The sequence below is a fragment of the Lynx canadensis genome, chromosome D4 (genome assembly GCF_007474595.2).
Source record: "Lynx canadensis isolate LIC74 chromosome D4, mLynCan4.pri.v2, whole genome shotgun sequence".
In the NCBI taxonomy this organism is placed as follows: domain Eukaryota; kingdom Metazoa; phylum Chordata; class Mammalia; order Carnivora; family Felidae; genus Lynx; species Lynx canadensis.
This window is the reverse complement of record NC_044315.2, coordinates 68622278-68641373: the sequence shown is the minus strand read 5'-3', so window position 1 is coordinate 68641373 and position 19096 is coordinate 68622278. Positions and strand designations below refer to the sequence as shown.

Sequence of the window (19096 nt, the reverse complement as noted above, 5' to 3'; positions counted from 1 at the left end):
CCGACTGCCAGGCCTCCAGCCAGCAAGCACAGGTACTATATTTCAGAAGACTGTAACCATCTCCATGCCTCCTCACCCTTTCTCCCAATGTCAGGCCTAGAAGCTGATCCAGTCGAATAAGGAAAGTGAGGTCAGAGAGAAGTGACTTGCTCAAGGTCACACAAAGATTCAGTAGGACAACCAGGACGCGGTCCCAGTCTCAGGGCCCAGAGCTGGTTTGCCATGAATAACGGAGGCACCTTACTACAGGGATATCTGCAAAAACTGATCCAAAGCTCCAAACACTCAAGGATCCAGTGGATAGGAAAATAATCTGAGGTCCTTGGGCCTATTCACTTGGAAATGTTAGATTAAAAGGTGAAGAGTCATGAATTTCAGGACTTTTTAAATGTCCAGAACCTTTGACTCAAATGAAATTGTACATGAAATCCAGCGTATAACATACATTAAAACTAAAACTACTGTAATTAAATCAAGGTTAGGGTGGTGTCCTTCAGGGCTCCGCCTTTCTCTACTGAAGTGTCCCAAAATCACATTGATGATTCTCTTGAACTGCATCAGGTGCCATAGAATGACCACTGCTGTGATGGTGGACCACGCACAGGCTTTGGATTCAGAAAATTTAACACCGCCATCCTTGGGCCAAACACTAACTCCTCAGAGTCTCAAATAGAGAAAATAATGATTACTCATACCAAGATGGCGTTGGACACCCCAGCGTGTATGTGAATACACTGGGTGCTGTAGGCACTGGACCAGCAGGAGCTCATCCAAGAATTTGCTCTTAGGTAAATGAAAGAAGAATTACTAGAAAACTGGGTGGACTGCCTGTTAGCTCTATTTTTGCTCTACTTAGCAATCCATTCTCTTGCAATCTCTTGAGATTTTGAGGGTGGATTCTTTTTTTTTTTTCTTAATGCGTGAATTTTATTTATTATTTGGAGGATAGTTGACACACAATGTTACATAGGTTTCCATTATAGGGATGGATTCTCACAGGTCTGCTGTGGCTCTTGATAATGGATTCTAAAGTGCCCAGCAGTCAGATTATGACCACAGTGTCTGTGAAAGCTGGTCAGGGAAACAAAAGCCACTGGCAAATCTTAAGACTTCCCAGGCCAGAAACCTCAGTGGCTATAACCTCTCGACCTTCCAGTATCTCAGATGAGTTTCTGAGAAGTCCAAAGCTCTTGATTTCCCGCAAGACGTTGGGTGTCCTAAGAACATCTGGCGCATACATAACCCAAAGGCCGAGTCATGCAGAAGACTACCCTCTGACCAGTCTGTCAAGAGTGGACCTGCCCACAGCCATGCCCAATGGTGCTGTGCTTGCTGTATTACATTCCCTCCCCGGACCACCATCTGGCCTTGCACTTTCTGCCCTGTTTCATGTTGAGGGCTCTTGGATCTTATCCTTCTCTGTTTCAATTCAACATCTGCCATCTAGGACCTTGTTTCCTAGGAACACAACTCCTGGCCTTAGTGAAATCCTGAGGAGCAAGAACCCAGGTGAGTTGGCTTGGACTAGGTCAGTAAACTATTTGTGTCTCCTCAGGCAACACAAGGCTTTTCCTTGTGCTTTGCCTTCGACAAACAAGCACAGACTTGCCTGCCCTACCAGGAGACTGGGAAAACTTAAAAATGATGGGCATTTGCAGAGTGACCCATACAGCACTATTCAGATGTCAGATTTTGTATTTCTACTGGTGGTGTGGAGCTCTAATCGACTCTAGGTTCTCTGATTTTAATGCTTAGTAGAAAATAATTGATCAATAAATACTTGATCACATTAAAGTGAACCCCCTATACTAGTCAGATTAAAATATTTGCTGAAATACACAAATAGCTTGACATTTTAAGTATTCTGCCTCTTGGATGCTTTGAATAATGAGGTCTACCCTTTCCGCAATAACCTAGTGGTCATGTTCTTCTAAATGAAAGGTCTACTTGGTCAGAGTTTCTTCTGTGGTGCCGGTTTTCTAGTGCAGGTAAGAAACACACAAAGGACTGTATTTCATTTGGCAGCAGAAATGGTGGGATAAGGCCAAGATGGCTCAGTCACTGGGAGGAGATACAAACGTGCATGCATTTCTTTCTCCTTGGCGGATCAACCAGCCAGGACCTCGTCAGGCCACGATTGAAAAGACATAAATCTAGAAGTCTCTACTGAAAATCCACCACCCTGACCCCTGAAGTCTTAAATTTCTTACAGACCCATCCCTTACAAAAGAGGCATCCTTGAGTATTTTTTTCTCGGAGGAACATTTACGTTTGAGGGTAAGTATAAATAAGACTACAGCGGCATTCAGAATTTTCCAGTGCGCCAAGGGACCCAAAGATCACAGATGTACTGGAAGATGTGGAATGGGAGAAAACTTTGTGGCAGCGGCCACAGGAGATGACTGTTTGCAAATTCCTCGAATTTTGAGTTTGAGGAACTGGCCTCACAGAAATGTCGCTCCTTTAGCAGAGGGTAAAGGGGCACGTGTGAGAGTAAGTTGTGAAAGGCAGGGAGAAATAAAGAGCATGGAGAAACCTTGGTCTTGTGTAAGCATTTCCATCTCAGATTCTTAAACTGTGCTAATGGGGTCTGTATCCCAGGACCTAGTTCCCCCGCAGTCCTGTCTGATTGTCACCCCATTCTCACCAGAGAACAAAAGGACACGGGCTTCTAGAGCTGCAAGCCTGCCCAGGATGACCATTGGCCACAGAGCCTCCTTACATTTGACATTTGGAGCTTGGAAAGAGTTCTCCCACCCGCGGTCTCAGTTGTTCCTCTCTGGCACCCTGGGAATAAACACGCTGTCATACCCATATCCCAGATAAGAAAGCCAGCCCTAGCCTGCCTGCCCAAGAAGAGAAAAGCCCATTTGCTGTTATGAAATAATATTTAAACTACTTAGGGATACACGGAGTGAAGAAATTTCCTGTCACACTTATGCTTTTGGAAAACAGCATTTCCAGAGAGTAAGCAGAACCAAAACTAAGTATTAACAGCCTAATAACCAGTTTTAAATGGATGGAATTTTATGAGATGCCTGAATTGGGCACGCCACGATTCTAGGCGAAGGGACTAAAAATTGTCATTTTGATTTGTTTTTCTCAATAAATTCTAGTCCTTTCATTAATCTTTATTAACGGGATGGGTAGAAATGGAAAGCATAGCCAAAAGGATGCTTAAATTCCGCAGAATTAGAGTAATGTGACACGTAAATAAAAGTTCCCCCACTACAAACCCCAGCCCCTACCAAAGTCTGTCTTGTTTAGGGAATAAAGTCATTTTTCTCCATTAAGCCAGCTCTATCGAAGATGTCAGCATCGAATTGGAGCCACTGTAGGCAAGACTGCATTGCAAGTGTTTTTGCAAGACTGCAAATCAATTGCTTTGACCTGAAGCACTTCTATGTAGAACAGAACGGAGAGGCTGTGCTGGTTGCTGGACACTGCATGGGGACACACAGGTGGCAAAGACGGCCCCAGAACTCTGGACTAAATGAAGTGCTTATCCACCCCCTAGTTTTGCAGCTGAGGACATGAGGCTAGAGCTGGTGTAGACCTTAACTGTCCGGGAGCTTGGGGACTAGGATCGGGGCGGCATTTCCAGAGCAGCCTGCGTCATGGTGCGGGGGGGCGGGGGGAGGGTGCCGCAGCTGGAGAACTGTCTTCTGGGAGGTGAAACCCAACTGGGTCTCAAATGTAAGCAGGAGTTACAAAGGCAGGACAGAGTGAGGGATGATAGACTTACTGAAAGCGGGAATTTCCGGGTGTGGAAGGGATTGAGCGAAGTCCGGTCTGTCTGTGGAAGTGGCTGGAGGTTGGCAGAGAGAAGGGCAGGAGCCAGATCAAAGACCCTGTCTTCATTCTAACAACCTCTACCTGCTCCGGGCCAGCAGCTGGCTGCTAGAGTGCGGGCAAATCCCCACCAGCCGTCCACTCCCACGCTGGGGACCCGCACCTGCTCTCTGCGCACCAGTACCCCTTCAGATCTCGGTTTCCATCCAGACCAGAGCTCCCCCTTGAAGTCCCCACCCACCTCTCTCCATCCACTCTTCCACAGGAGTAGAAGGACATGCTACGAGACATCTAAGGGAGAGAGAGGGATGGAGGCACTGAGGAGATGGCAGTAAGAGAAGAAAGGCCGCGCGTTCTTACCCCTTAAGAGAGTCACGCACTCTCCTGTTCCCTTCCACGCTTTAGTCACAGTCCCAGAAGGGCGGAAGCTGAGGAGACCGCTTCAGGCCTGCCGCGAATGACTTATGGAGCAAGGTTGAAGCGTGTGGGGTTCCTTTCCGGGGCTTGTCTCCTGCTACTACTACCCAGCCCTGCAACAATGCTGTCTTCCACCCCAACCCCTACATGCCATGCCGAGGCATCAGTATTTGGTGCCTGTGTCGTGGGCGCTGCATTACTGGCGAAAGACACAACGAGTTGTCTGGAGATGATGACCGTCACCTCTCCAGAGTGGTGCCCCTTTAAAGGAACTGGTCTTCACAAATAGACTTCTGACTTGGGGAACAGCAGCACTGTTTTTGCTTACTGTCTTTGATAATTTGAAAATTTGGCGGGGGTCGGGGGGGAGCATTTGACTGCTTTGGGGAAAACAAAGCATCACAAAAATTCTGTACTTGCATTGGCTTCATCTATTGCTGGAGTTGGCTAGTATTGCCTCACGAGAGCAGAAGATGCATATCCCTTCTCAACCCCTTGGTCAATGACGTCAACTTGGCGGTTTAAGGACAGCCCTGGAGGGACTATTTGCACCACAGATAGTGGCAGATACTTTAAATAATCACTGATTCCATCTCATTCCCGGGAAGAACCACAAAAAGTCAACACTCAGAGCAGGAAACGAACTTCCTTGTACAGATGATGTGCAGAATTCCAGTAGGTGGGAATGACCTGAAAAGCTACACAGGCAGGACCGTGACACCTTTCACAAGCACTCTCCCAACAGCCTTGGAACACACATCACTTTTTTTTTCCCTCCAGAACAGGTATTCTTTGCAGAGTACGATGACAAGAGACCTCAACGTGGAATCAGAAGACACGGGTTTCTCCATGCCTCCCCATTAATTGGATACGTGTCCTCCCGAGTTAGTCTTCGAGCCTCAGTTTCTACATGTCTGCGATGGGGCTGACAAACTACTTCCCCTTCTGATCATGAGGACTGAACAAAATAGTAGCCATTAAATATAGAGCAAACAGCAGATAGTAAGATGAATAACAGAGTCGATCTAGAAAACGTGGGAACTGTCTTGCCAGTCATATGGAGAGTTCCTCCCCTCCTTCAAGGGCAATTCCATACCTCCAGGTGGATCTACCATTGCTCCAGTGTTAAGCTGGCACTTCCACCTGCCCGAGCCATTGAGATCCGTGCCCATTCAGAAGAGCTGTGAGGAAGAAGGTCCAATCTCAGGCCCTGTCTGCTAGAGGTGCTGGTGGTGACTCCCTCCGGAGCTGTCATAGCCAAATGCCGGCAAGCACAACAGCTCTAGAAACTTTTCCAGCTGTAACACCTTTGATCACGGGGGATTCTCTAGAGTCGTGAAGAAACAAATCCTATTAACTGTGCTGCAAGCCTGCTTTCTTCCTCTAAGATCTCTGGAGACAGACTTGTCTGTTGCTGGGAGCCTTAAAAGACAAGTCATAGCCGAAGGTCCGAGGGCAGAGCTCTGCTTATTGTTCCTTCATAACAAATCACTCCAACACGTAGTGGCTTAAAATAACCATGTTAGTATACTCACACGTTTTGTGCATTGGAGATTTGGAGAGGGAGCAGGCTCGACTCTGTTCCCCAGTATCTGAAGACTGAAATGGGAAAATTCAGAGGCCGGGGGTGACTCAGCAGCTAGGGACCGGAATCATCTGGAAGCATCTCCACTCACATGTCTGGCTGTCGGCAAAGACCTCAGCTGGTGTTGTCAGCCAGAGACCCTGCACGTGTCCGTCCTTGTGGCCTGGGCTTCCCCACAGCATGGTAGCCGCACGTTTCTTAAATGTCAGCTAAGGACTCCAGAGGCAAACGTCCCAGATTCAAAGACAGAAATCCATCTCACTCTCCAGCGCCGACCTTTATTGCCCTGGCCACAGAAGTCACTCAGCCACACTTCTGCAGCATTCTGTCCTTTCTGAGCAAGTTGGGTGCCCTGCCCAGATTCAGACAGAGGGGAATCAGAGTCCCTCTCGATGGGAAAATGGTAAGGTTCTGGAAAAGCACGTGAATGGGAAGTATTATCACTTTCATCCTTAGAAAATCCGGTCTGTCGCAGGGGCAGCAGGTATTTATCACGCAGGGCCTTCGCCTTCCATCTGTAGAATGTGCAGAGCTACAGCTTTGACATCTGCCCTTGGCCTCTATAAGAGGCCGCTTCTCTCTGAGCCCAAGGCTGGGTCACATCCATCATTCCTTCACTGTGTCCCCATTAAAAGGATTTTGCAAGCAGCTTGGGAGCCAAAGCCGTGACTTGTTCATCTGGAATCTCCCATCCACATGCTGCTCCTGGCACAGAACAGAGCCCAGAAGTAGCTATTGAGCTGGAATTCTTATGGAATATATAATAATTTTAATAAACATGTAATAGGACTTCTTCCATGCCAGGTACTGCTTCTAAAACTGCTAAACACTTTAGAGATATTAACTCATTTCATTCTTCAGGGTGTTTTAGGAGGTAGGGACAAGTGTCATCCCCATTTTACAGACAAGAAAGCTGAGGCACAGGCAGGCTTAATGACTCGCCCAAGGTCACTCGGCTAACAAGCGACAAAGCCAAGATTTGAACTCGAAAGCCTGATGGCTAGAGTTTGTACACTTAACCACTATACCATCCTGCCTCCCAGGGTATGGGAAGCCCTTTTCAACGAAACAGGCTGTTCGAGTTCCCATGCTGACTCTGCCACCTCCTTGCACAAATGCCAGTTCTCACCCCTTTCCCGGTGTCCACACCTTCATCAGGTAACACGAAGAGACTAGATCTCTAACGGCCTTCCAGGCCCACGATATATGCTGTATCTTCATGAATGGACTGAGCTGGAAGCCGAACCTTTTATAATACAAGTTTCTATGTTCCTCCAGAAAGAGCTTAATGGGACTTTTCAAAGGTTATTGAGGACCCAAAGTCCTGGGATAAAAAGCTGTAAAGCAGAATCCAGCATTCACTTCAAGTCGTGCATCCTGGGAATAGACGCTGAGCGCCAGCTGGTGCCGGGGCCACGTTAGCCCATGGTGTCACAGCGAGTCAAGATACACAGCCCCCCCCCCCCCTTAAGGAGCTAATGGCTCGGAGGGCAGTGGGGGAGGTAAAGTGACCAGAACACAGAACCAGGAGTTACGAGGCAACAGGGAGATGAGAGCGGTAGCGGGGATGCCATGAGCAAGCACAGCCGCGGGATGCAGCTTTGAGAGGAAGATAAAAAAACTGCATGATTCTCATTTTGTGATCTTGGCCAGCTGAGACTGTTCTCTGGGACTGCCCAGAGCTCTGCAGGCGAGGCAGTCTGCTGAGACGCGATGTTCCAGTCCACACTGTCTTTTCTTGACATCAAATGCTTGCCTGACCTCCACTCGTTGCTCTAGCGGGCTTTTGGAGCTCCTACTAGGCCAACGAAAAGAATGAGGGCAGGTGACCCCGGAGTGACATTTTGATCCCCTTTTAATTCTGATCTTGCAAAAGCCCAGCATGACAAGAAAGAATGTGACAGATGGATGGCCGCGTTTCCCCACTCGGCACGGCCACCGCCAGGTGCCTTTCCGCTTGAAAGGGGCCGGAGGGAGGAGCGCGAGGCCTGGCGAGGTGGGCCTGCAGTAAGGAAGCAACAGGCCAGGAAGAGCCTACAAATTGGATCCCGCCAGCCCGGGCTGCCTGTGGCCGGCTCTGAGGCCTGAACTGATGGGCCGTCAAAAGCCGGCACGGGGGGAGGACTGGTGAAAGGTAAATGCCTTCCATTTGTTCTGCTCGGCAGGACTGGGAGTAGCACACGGAAAGAATTTGGGTGTCAGATTTTTATCCCGAAAGCCTCACTTGGATAGCAGGCTGTTTTGCTTCCATAGCAATCTGCTTCTGATAGGATTTCCCTCCCGTTTTTAAAACTCCCTTGCTTCGCGCCTCCCGAGAGCAAAGCTTCGGCTCTTCTTCTTCATCCTTTCTCTCCCCCACCTTCACAACAAGGACAGCGGCCTGCCGTGCTCTGACTCCTACTAGGTGGAGGCCCCTCCCCACCCTTGGGACTAACTGGAGACCCTTCTGAGACCAGTATCACCATTGGCTTTCGCGAACGGGTCCGTCGGGCTCAGAGAAGCGAAGTCACCGACCCGGGCTCCCGCCGCTGGACAGTGGCAGGCTCACCCACCCCACCCTGCTGCGAGTTCCCGGGACCTGGTGTCCCCTGAGCTTCTCCAGCTTATCATTCCTACTCACTGCATGCGTGTCAACACTGGCTCGGGGACGTTTGCAAGCAGTTTTGTCGCTTTAATAAAACATTTTGAAGGCACCTGCGTGGCTGAGTCGGTTGAGCGTCCGACTTCAGCTCAGGTCATGATCTCACAGTCTGTGAGTTCAAGCCCCGCACCGGGCTCTGTGCTGACAGCTCAGAGCCCGGAGGCTGCTTCGGATTCGGTGTCTCCCTCTCTCTCTGCCCCTCCCCTCACTCTGCCTCTCTATCTCCCCAAAATAAATAAACACTTAAAAAATTAAAAAAAAAAAAACAACATTTTGAATTTTCCCTGAAAAGGGCATTTTTCTAGGTTTAACATGGAGTTGGGGTTCTACTGTTATTTAATAAGTAGCAGAGGTTCTGATTACCCTCTTGTTGTCTTATTTGGTATCACCGAGAACTTGCTACATCTACTTCAAGGGAATAAAATGATACCAGAATAGATTTATGGAAAATGAAAACAGGAACTGGCAAAGTCAATGCTATTTCACAATTATTTGCTAAAGGAGTTTGCAACACTTGGATTTAGTTGCTTTTCTCTCTCTCTCTCTCTCTCTCTCTCTCGTGCTGTTTCAAATGAATTAGCCTGAATTTAAAACATCTTGAACTTGCCAGAATGCCACGTGCCTAGCCCGGAGGAGGAGGAGGAGGAGGAAGAGGAGGAGGAGAAGGAGGACTCTATGAAAACTCCCAAGTATTGATTTTCATTTCACATGCTCTGCTCCAGTTTCCCCTAAATCGGGAAGCTGATTTCTCTGTAACCTCAAATGAGCTTGAGCTGCCTCTTTAGAGAACAGAAAGAACAATATCCCCTTTTAAAGAGAAGCCGCTCCTGCTGTGGTGTAGGGGCCACCCGTCTGCTCTATGGTCCAAGGACAGACTGGCGAGGCTTCGAAACATCTCTGAACCTCGGCATCACCATTTCTGAGTCCACGCCACGTGCTCCAGAAAGGCTGCTGAGAGGCTAATCTATCCCCTGTCAGTGAGACACGTTTGTGCAAGAGTTTTAATTCTGCACAAGTTAGTGAATGGGGCGATCCCGGGAGCCATCATCACAGTCATGATCCGGAATAGAACTCAACAATGTACGGGCACAACCCTAACTGCACCTCCCATGCTTAAATGAAATAGTTTCAACAGGACTACCTCTGATCTGGTTCCGGCAAATGTGTAATCTATGGTAAGACTGCATGTTTATGAGTAATTCCAGGAGTTCGTGATGACTCAGCCAAGGGCCTGGCTTAAACTGACCTTTGGTACTAAAGGGGGGGGGGGGCGAAAAAGATTCTTAGTCATTCATTCATTCATTCAACAAACCTTGGGTGCCTTTTACAAGGAAGCTCAAACAGAAGCCTTAGATAAGGGGGAAGGTAAGCATTTTAAAAGCACAGTTGACACAGGCTTACCACATGTTAAATATTCATTTACCAAAGATGGGTGGGAAATTGCTCCTCAACTTTCTGAGGTCATAGAGAGGTAAGCCACTCACTTTAGATATCATTTTGGCCTCTTACTTAAAGCAGGTCCCAGAGCTTCCTCTCATTTCCTGTTGGACCATCTGATGTAGGTCTGCGTGAAGAGTTGAAAATGGTCAAACATATTCTAAATCTATGCACTACATTCATCTGTAACTTACCTATTTCCAGGTAGATTTTCTCCAGTTCTCTCAAAGTAAGAAGATTCTGCAATGAAAAGACATGGAGTGGAGGACAGGACATGAAACACATATATGGCCTTTTCCGGTGAGGGTAACAGGTAACAGGAGGTCTATAACTTGCCTCCTTTGCAATGGCCTGGGGTACCCGGAGAGTCTCAGCCGGTCCTTCTGCGCTTGAATCTTCTTAAAAGATTAGGTTCTAGGGCGCCTGGGTGGCGCAGTCGGTTGAGCGTCCGACTTCACCCAGGTCACGATCTCGCGGTCCGTGAGTTCGAGCCCTGCGTCAGGCTCTGGGCTGATGGCTCAGAGCCTGGAGCCTGCTTCCGATTCTGTGTCTCCCTCTCTCTCTGCCCCTCCCCCGTTCATGCTCTGTCTCTCTCTGTCCCAAAAATAAATAAACGTTGAAAAAAAAATTAAAAAAAAAAAAAAAAAGATTAGGTTCTACCAGCCTACCACCCTGACTTGTGCAAGCCAGGCCTTTTTAGGGATATTTGATTGGTCTCTTGGGCCACAGGAGAATTTCTTTCCTGGCCTGGGCTTCTCCCCACTCCTCTCTGTTTCCTAGGTGAGGGTGGAAATGCACAGGAGGAACTTCCTGGCAAGCGAGTGTGGAGGTGTCCTGTTCGTTAGACACAGGTACCCCAGCGTTTGAGGGAAAGCTCTTCCCTGAAAGGATGAGAACTGGGATACCCAGGGCATAAAGAGGGTGCACAGTTTTCTAAGTTTTAGCGGTAGCCAGCAGAGTACAGAAGAAAAAGAGCATATGCTCTTTGGGGTTATAAAGCAGGGTGCTTTTACTAAGCTTCTCATTTCAGTTCAAGCCACTCAACTTCTGACTCCTCATCTGTAAAATGGGGATGATAATAACCCTTAAAGGTTTCCCGGGAAGACTATATAAAGAAACTACTGTCTGTAAAGTAACAAGCCTCATATCTGTGCAGAATAGCAGGCCTGGAAATAGTAGTTAACATCATGGCCCTGAAGGGGCACAACATTTTCCCTCAGACCCTTCTAGATTCTTTGGGCTCATCTAGTCATCACATTGACATAAGACAGATAAACAGGAGAAAAAACATTTTCATACATATAGGAGCCCTATAAGAACATGAGATCCAAGGGCAGCCAGGGAACTGAGGCTTATATAACATCCTAAGCCAAGGGAAGGGGTACTGGTCTGAGTCTGGGTCTGGGGTCAAAGGGCAGGAAGGCCATTCGTTCATAGGAAGGGAGAGGTGTTTGGAAAACAAAGTTGCCTTGTGGTGCAGATAAGTTTCTTAGGTTTAAAAGAAAAAAAAAGGGGTATCTCTAGTAATCGTTCTCTTCTTGGCACAGGCCCCCTTTCCAATGCAAATTTAGGCAGTTGATGGGGAGGAAAAGACCTTTTCCTGAATCTGCTGCGTTTTAACTGCCTTTAGCTCAAAAAAGCCTTATGTCAAAGAGACATATTTTGGGGTAGCAAAATCTGCTCCCTTTTAGCCCATTGTAGTCTGTCATAAATACTAATGCAAGCGGCAGGCATCATAAGCTGCCAGTGTCTCCCAAAGCCGTGGGGACAATGGGAGACCAGCCCACTGCCCCTCAAGCCTCCTGCTCTGGCCTTTTTCTGCCTTTTTCTTTTCTTTTTCACCTCCTGTCTTTCCCAACTCCAAAGCTTGTTCTAGGCACTATCCACCTCTCCCACCGAGGATCTTCTCTCAGTCTTCATTCTGACATGCCTACCAAGTCCATGTCCAAAGCTTATGGGACAAAGGCCTCCACCATTGTTCTCAGTGAGCCATCCTCGCGTCTCCCCCCATGTGCCCAGACCCATGTCAGCTCCCTCCTGTGCTACAATGCTGGCCTCCCTGCCTCCTGGCCTCCCTGCCTCTGATCCTTCTCCCTGCTGCAACCCCCATCTCTACAACCCACAGACCTTAACAAGCCTCTTAGGTATAACCTCTGGAACGACGTGCACATACACCTGTGGGTGCTCAAGCTGATCCACTGAGCACAGAGAGACAAACGTCAGCACTTTATGTTATATCTCATTCATTTTAGTTTCTATTTGTGAATGTTTTCAAGCTGACATTTACTGAGCACTTACTCTGCTAAGCCCCATCACAGCAGCTCTGGGGCACCATCATATTTTAGAGGCAGGGAAACTGAGGCACAGCTATGTACAGTAACTTGCCTGTGGTCACACAGCCAAGAAGTGGCCAAACTCATGCTCATAGAAGTATTCGTGTACTATAACGTATGTGCCTAATTTATGAATAAAGGTACACAAATTAGGGCTGAATGCTTGAAATATATGCATATATATGAATATACGTATGTGTGTGTGTATATATATATATACACGTATATATATGTATGTATATATATATACGTATTGTATATATATGTATGTATATATATATACGTATTGCATATATATTTATGTATATATATGTATGTATATATATTTGCTATGATTATATAATTAAAAGTTTTAGATTAAATCCATACTTTTTATCTTGGCCTTCCAGATGTATTCTGTCTGGCTACCACCTACCTCTACACTCTTCTTTCTAGGGACTTCCCTCCCATTACAGAAACACAGGGCTTCGAGTCTCCAGGTGTTAAAGAGTGCTCTTCTCTCTGAACATGATGCCCCTACCTCAGGACCTGTCCGCACAGGTGAGAGTTGAACCGCAGGGGAAAATTTGTGCTTCAATAGGAACCTGTATTGCCCAGAAGACACCTTCCAGGTGATCTGGTTCTGATTCTAGGGGAGCTATTTTACAACTCTGGAATCGTAGATGACCGATAGCAATGCAAAATAATCCTTGTTTATAGACATGTAAATCCTGTCCTATCTACAGAGGTGCAACGGGCTTTTCTCCTGACCGTGAAAGAAGCAGACTTTGCCTCCATTTGCACATTCATTTCAATATTCCTCATCTAGACGTGTGCCAGCCCTTTGGATTCTTCCGGTTTTAACATCTGCCCAGTTCCCTCACTGACTCATGAGCTACATGAAATTTGGAGCACATGGCTATTTTCTATCTGTATGGGAGTCATAATATTATCCTTATTTGAAAATGATCATTAGCGAAAGTGAGTTTTGACCAGAGCCCATGCTCTTTGCTCTCATCATGTTCATCAGCCAACCATCACCGAACACCTACTTAGTTCCAGGCCCCCGTGTTGGGTGCTGGGGGCCAACGATGAGTAAAACATGGTTCCTACCATCCAGCGACTCCAGGTCACAATACTGAGACAGGCGGAACACACATAGAAGCTGTGGGAGCAAAGTGAGGAGTCCCTAGCCCCCACTTGAAACATGGAGAAAGTTTCCTGAGAATCCAGTAATAATTAAGATAATAAGATAATCGCATTACAACAAATACTAAACTTCAATCCAAAAACATTGGACAAAATATAATTTTATGGTGACTGGTACTTAAGTGAAGTGAGGTAAACCTTGGCAACATCTGGTTTCTTATGAGATATGTTAGTAATGACACTTGGCCTATGCTACATTTTAAATAACAATGTACCCTTTTCCAAAGAATATAGATCAATGCTTCCAAATCCCGTGTACATAACTGATTAGTCGGCCTTGTTCAAAAATAATCATCAAACAGCCATCCCTATGGGGAAAAAAAAAAGTACATAGCTACACAACAACGGGACCAGGCCAAAGGAAATTCAAGTATGTGTGGATTTGAAATTAAAACTAAGACACACATATATCTAACTGAGCTCAGGACTGGTTATCCCCATGCAAGCTCATCTCTTCACCAGGTCAACTGAGTTTATTCATCTTTGTATTCCAAGTGCCATGCCCAATTCATTTATTCATTTACTCATCCATTATCTGCTGACCCCTCATTCATTCTAAAATCTGAATGCCCATTTGGGTCGATAGATGCTTGAGGGGGTATGTAATGAAAGAGGACTCAATTCTTGTCTTCAAAAGTCTCACAGCCTTGTGGATAGGGATGGGGGGCAAGGTCTACATGTAAATACCCATAAGGCAAAGTAGTTGTGTTCTACTCTAGGTTATATTTAGAGGGAGGGAAGAGCAGAGTAGACAGTGATAACTTGGGTGTGAGTAGGCAGAGAGGTTTCTACCAAAGTGAAAATGCAAGGTGAGGCTGGGCCAGACAAATCTGACATGGAAGCTCATTCCCATTTTCAAAAGCATGTGTGTCAAGAACATCATTAAAGTATAATGTTTGCAAAGCTAAAAGCGTGCCTTTCCTACACATATAAAACAGTGTCAAAGATTTCATTCATCTCCTTAATTAACAAGATGTTAAAACTAGTTCAAATGAGAAATTAATGTAAGAGTAAGATTCAAGATTGGATACAAACCTGGTTAATGTCTCACAGGCCAAAAAACAGTGATCTTCCGGTTATTTAGAGAGGATCCTGACCATGTTGCACTTACCTGTAGGTTCAGCGAGCTGGGCTAAACACCCTACTCAACATCCACCTGTCTTGGGGTTGTATGAACCCCTCCAGTCGAGCTCGCAATGATCCTGGCAGGGAAACTGATTGGATGACAAAAGGTCTCAACCATCCTTGTTCTTTGTGTCCCTTTTTCCTAGGTTTTACTTGAAGGATATAATGAAAGTTTATAGGAAAGAAGTATTTAGGCATTTGGTATTTAGTAAAGGGAAACACATCATACTTTAAGGTCCATGGTGTCATAAAAATTAACTATAATTTGGAAATAGGTGTTAGATCATACTGGGTGTTCTCCCAGTGCAGTTCTGGACTTTGAGCCTTGATTGGCTTTCTAGTGACTGGGCTATTACTATAAATTCTATAAGGGCTGAAGTTAACTTGCAGTTTTCCTTTCCTTTCCTTTTGTTTCCTTTCCTTTCCTTGTTTCCTTTCTTTATTTTTCTTTTCCTTTCTTTCTTTATTTTTTATTTTATTTTATTTTTGGTAGAGATGCAAAATTTCTGACTGTATTGAGCTCACATGGTTCGCACTACAATGACCTCAATGGTATTTCAATGGCAGCGAGTTTACCCAGTTTGGGGCTTTTCCATGTCAAAAGTAGTGGTGGGAACAGCACAATGAGTTGATTTGCCAAATCTCACTCTCCCTCCCCAGAGCTTTGAGAAGATTCAACCAGCACAGAATAAGAGAGGGGCTGGTGTTTTTAAGAAATAACTTGTTATGACTGACAAGTTATTTGGGGCATGGGGGCAATGGGGCAAAGTGGTATGAACAAGTTGTGACTTGTGTTCATGAGCGGGCAGATTCTGAATCCTGGACCTGAATGAAAGGCAAGGGATTACCCCCAGGCGGGGGTGGGGAGGTGTTAACCAGAGTGAGACGTAGTCCATTGTGCATGTTAGGACTGCTCTGAAATATTGGGGGCATGACACTCACCTGGGGGGGATGGCGATTATTCTCAGGTGGATGATAAGGGCTTGAGTATTTTAGAGAAATATTGAAATGGCAGAATTCACAGAGTGGGTAACAATTCATTTGCGGAGGGAAAGAAAAGCTGAGAATCTCTCGTAGTTTTTAAAGGTGATTATCTGAGAGGAAAGTGGTGTCCTTTAAAAAAATAGAAATTAAAAGCAGGTTTAGGAAAATGGGTTGAAGATGACAATTTTGGTCCCAGACATAGGCACTGGTAAAGGTTGAGACATGTCAGTGAACTGGAGAGAATCAGAGGGCCTATTGGCTCTTTGTTTTCCACGATGCGCCTGCCTTGGAATAACATAGCCCTTGTAAGTCTTTATAGAAGCAACACAATCTGAGGCTCGCGTCGCAATTCTGGCAGAACGTGAAGCTTCCACGGTCCTTTGGCCAATTATTTATGAGGATTTGAGTACCTGCCGTGTGTCAGGCATGTGCTAGGGACTACTCAAACATTGTCTCTGTCCTTTGAAAGTTCAGAGTATCTGAGAAGTTAGCAAGAGCAGGTAAGAGTGGGGGGCCAGGAGGGGGCAGGAGCGTCACAGAGAGGAGCCCACCCTTCTCCTGGCTGTGGGCATTCACTCTCTCCAGGGGCACAAGGTCAGCTGGCCACAGGGTTTATGTGCCGCCTTCCTCTGATACAAGAAGTCACTTGCAGGAGGAAGGGGAGAAAGTAACTAAAAATAAAGTGGTTTCTGATTTGAGGCGTTGTGACAGTCTTTAGGTCATTTTAAGGAACAAGTGCCTGTGTTCATGCAGGAAGAACTTGGAAATCAGCAGCCATAGATGATTTGAGTCACAAAATGTTCAAGGCCTGAACCAGGCTTCTAGACATCCTTCAGACATTGCTTCTCCCTAAGGGGAAGAGAGAACCTAATTTCCATTCTCTCTTCTCTCCCCTAGTCTCCCTCTCTCTTCTCTCTCACCCACCCTGGCGCCCTGCCTCTCTCCCTCCCTCCCACCTTCCCACCACCTCCTTCTTTCTGGAACATGGGTGCTAAGAAATAAACTGATTTAATCCCCTTACTCCCCAGTCCATATAGCATAATATCACCAAAAGTTCAGGTTTAGGTACAAGGTCTGAAGCCTTTTAAAGGCTGCGTATCTTTTCCAGCAGCCCTTATTGGAGGGAGGTGAGGCTTTCCAACTACCCATCTCAGTCTCCCAAAGACTACCCTGTCCGTGAAGCCTCAGCCCAATTAGAAATGACCCTCTGTCCTTGAAGCTCGCATCACGCTTGACCTGCATCTCTCTTTCTTTTCTGTTTCTCATAAGAACAACCTGCATAGATAGTGAGTTTCACTATGGCATCCCTAGTGCCTGGCATAATACCAGGAACACAGCAGGTGCTCATAGTCTTTGATGGATGAGGGAATTTACCACTGACTCCTCAACACCTATCACAGTGCTGACCACCTACGAGGCTCTCCGTGGTTACTGAATGAATGCATAAACATAAACTCGGCTTTTCTCTCTAACAGATATTAGAGACTGGGTGAGTGGTTGCTGTATGGTTACTCCTTCCCCACTCCACTCCCATCCCTGAGCCCAGGTTAGCACTTTGTTAGTACTGGGCACAGACTGAAAAACACTATTTTGATGAGGAACTCTCTGTACTTGGCAACTTTCATATAATTCTAAAATTATTCCACAATATGAATTAATTACAAAACTTAATTTGTTCGTCCTTTGGAAATTTTCTTCTACCGGTTAACCACCAGAATACTTGGGAAGTTCTGTTTTATAGCTCTTTTCATTGAGAACCCTGCTTTTTATTTAACAATTTACATGTATTTATGTGAAAAACCATTTATATAACATTCATCCTGTGCCAAGAACCATTCTGGGTTCTTTATAAATATAACTCACTGAATCCTCGTAAGAGTCCTGTGGTAGTGATATTCTCTTCTTACAAATGAAAAATTGAGGCATGGAGGAGTTACATAATAGGCATCAGGAGGCACCAGGCAGCATAACGGCTGGTCATCTCAGGATGTCGTTCTTTTCCTGGGACTTCTTTTCTCGTGTGCTGAGACACAGTCTCTGTCCATTCAGCCTGAATAACGCAGTGTATGAGCTTCTGTCACGGCAGAGCTCCTGAACAAAGGCAGTATCACACAGCTCAGAAAGAAAGGCCACCACGTTTGATTGTCCCTGCACACTTCATGGAAGAAAGAATGATTTCTCTCTCCATCAGTCTGCACGCGAAGCCAACTTCATGTCCATTCTCAGCTACTGAGTCCCGGCCAAAGGCTAGCCTGGCTGACCTTGTATATTGTGTGTTTTTCTAACTCTCTGAGTCAGCTCATCCATTCCCAAATGTTTTAACTGTTCCTTTTATGCTGACCACTCTCCCCAAATTCTGTCTGCAAACATCTCCTCTGAGATCTGGTCCTGTGTCCCCTGCCCTGTTGTGCAGCTGAGATCGCCATCCCTTGGGTCACCCAAGCTGCCTTTGTGACCTCATCTTCCACCTCCTGTGCTGATCTGCTCCCCTACCACAACCTCCCACCTGCAGGTTCAGATGCTTCTAACTCTTTTCAATCCATGGCCCTGGCTCTTCCTTTCTCTCTTCCTGAAATAAACTCTAATCCCTGGTCCATCTGGGAGATTCCTATCTATATTTCATAACTCATCCCAAATGTCTTCTTCTCTTAGAAACTTCCCTTGATGTTTCTAGGTTGCAAAGGAGTTGCTTCTGGGGCTCTACTGACTGTCAATGGTATGAATTCCCCATGCCACCAGTTCCCAAGTCTGGCCTAAAATGATTCTGTACAATTTTTCTCAGGATTTTCATTTTTTGTTTAATTGACAAACATAAGCTGAACTACACAGACCTTAGATGAGTTTTAACAAACACCAACACTCACAAAATAAACACATCAATTAAGAATGAGAACATTATCAGCAGCCTGGACTACTCCCTCATCTCTACCAGCCAATTCCCTTCTCTAGCCCCATAGACAACCATCGTCCCATACCTTTCGGCAAAGATTCAACCTGTGATTTTCAATTTCATATAAGCAGAATCTTACAGTATCTCTTTCTTTTTGTCTGGCTTCTTTCATTCGACATGTTTTTGAGATTAATCCTTGTTTCACATATCAGTAGTTTAGTTTTTATTACTGAGTAATATTCCATTGTATGAAGATACCATAGTTTGTCCATTCTCCTGTTGATGGACATTTGGATTGTTCCCAGTTCTGTGCCATTATAAATAAAGCCACTGAAAACATTCTTCTACAAGTCTTTTGTGAATGTATGTTTTTACTTCTCTTAGATAAATAGCCTTTCAAAGTGTCTGATCTTGCTACTACCAACTTACCAAACTCATTTTCCATCTTAAATAGTTTCAACATCTTTCCTTGACTTAAAGGCCCAGTCCAAGTTTTTAAGGACCACTTCCACAATAAATCTATGAAAGAGCCATAATAAACCCCCAAACTCAGAGGAGCTAAGAGGCTTGTCCAAGGTTGTTGCCCAAGGGATAACACAGAACTAGAAGATAGTTTCCAGTCCCAAGGCCCCACCTGTTTCCTTTCTGAGAATAATGCCACCAGTGCCACCAGTGGTATGTGTACTTGGAAACATTACTACCCC

General features: G+C 45.8%; 1 long non-coding RNA gene across 1 annotated transcript; it reads left to right on the top strand.

The window, feature by feature from the left end:
* Positions 1 to 10082: 10082 nt before the first annotated feature.
* On the top strand, positions 10083 to 14230 carry LOC115500011. Its single transcript, XR_003964342.1, has 3 exons — positions 10083 to 10172; positions 12641 to 12745; positions 12931 to 14230. It is a non-coding gene; the product is annotated as an uncharacterized LOC115500011 (long non-coding RNA).
* The last annotated feature ends 4866 nt before the right edge of the window (positions 14231 to 19096 follow it).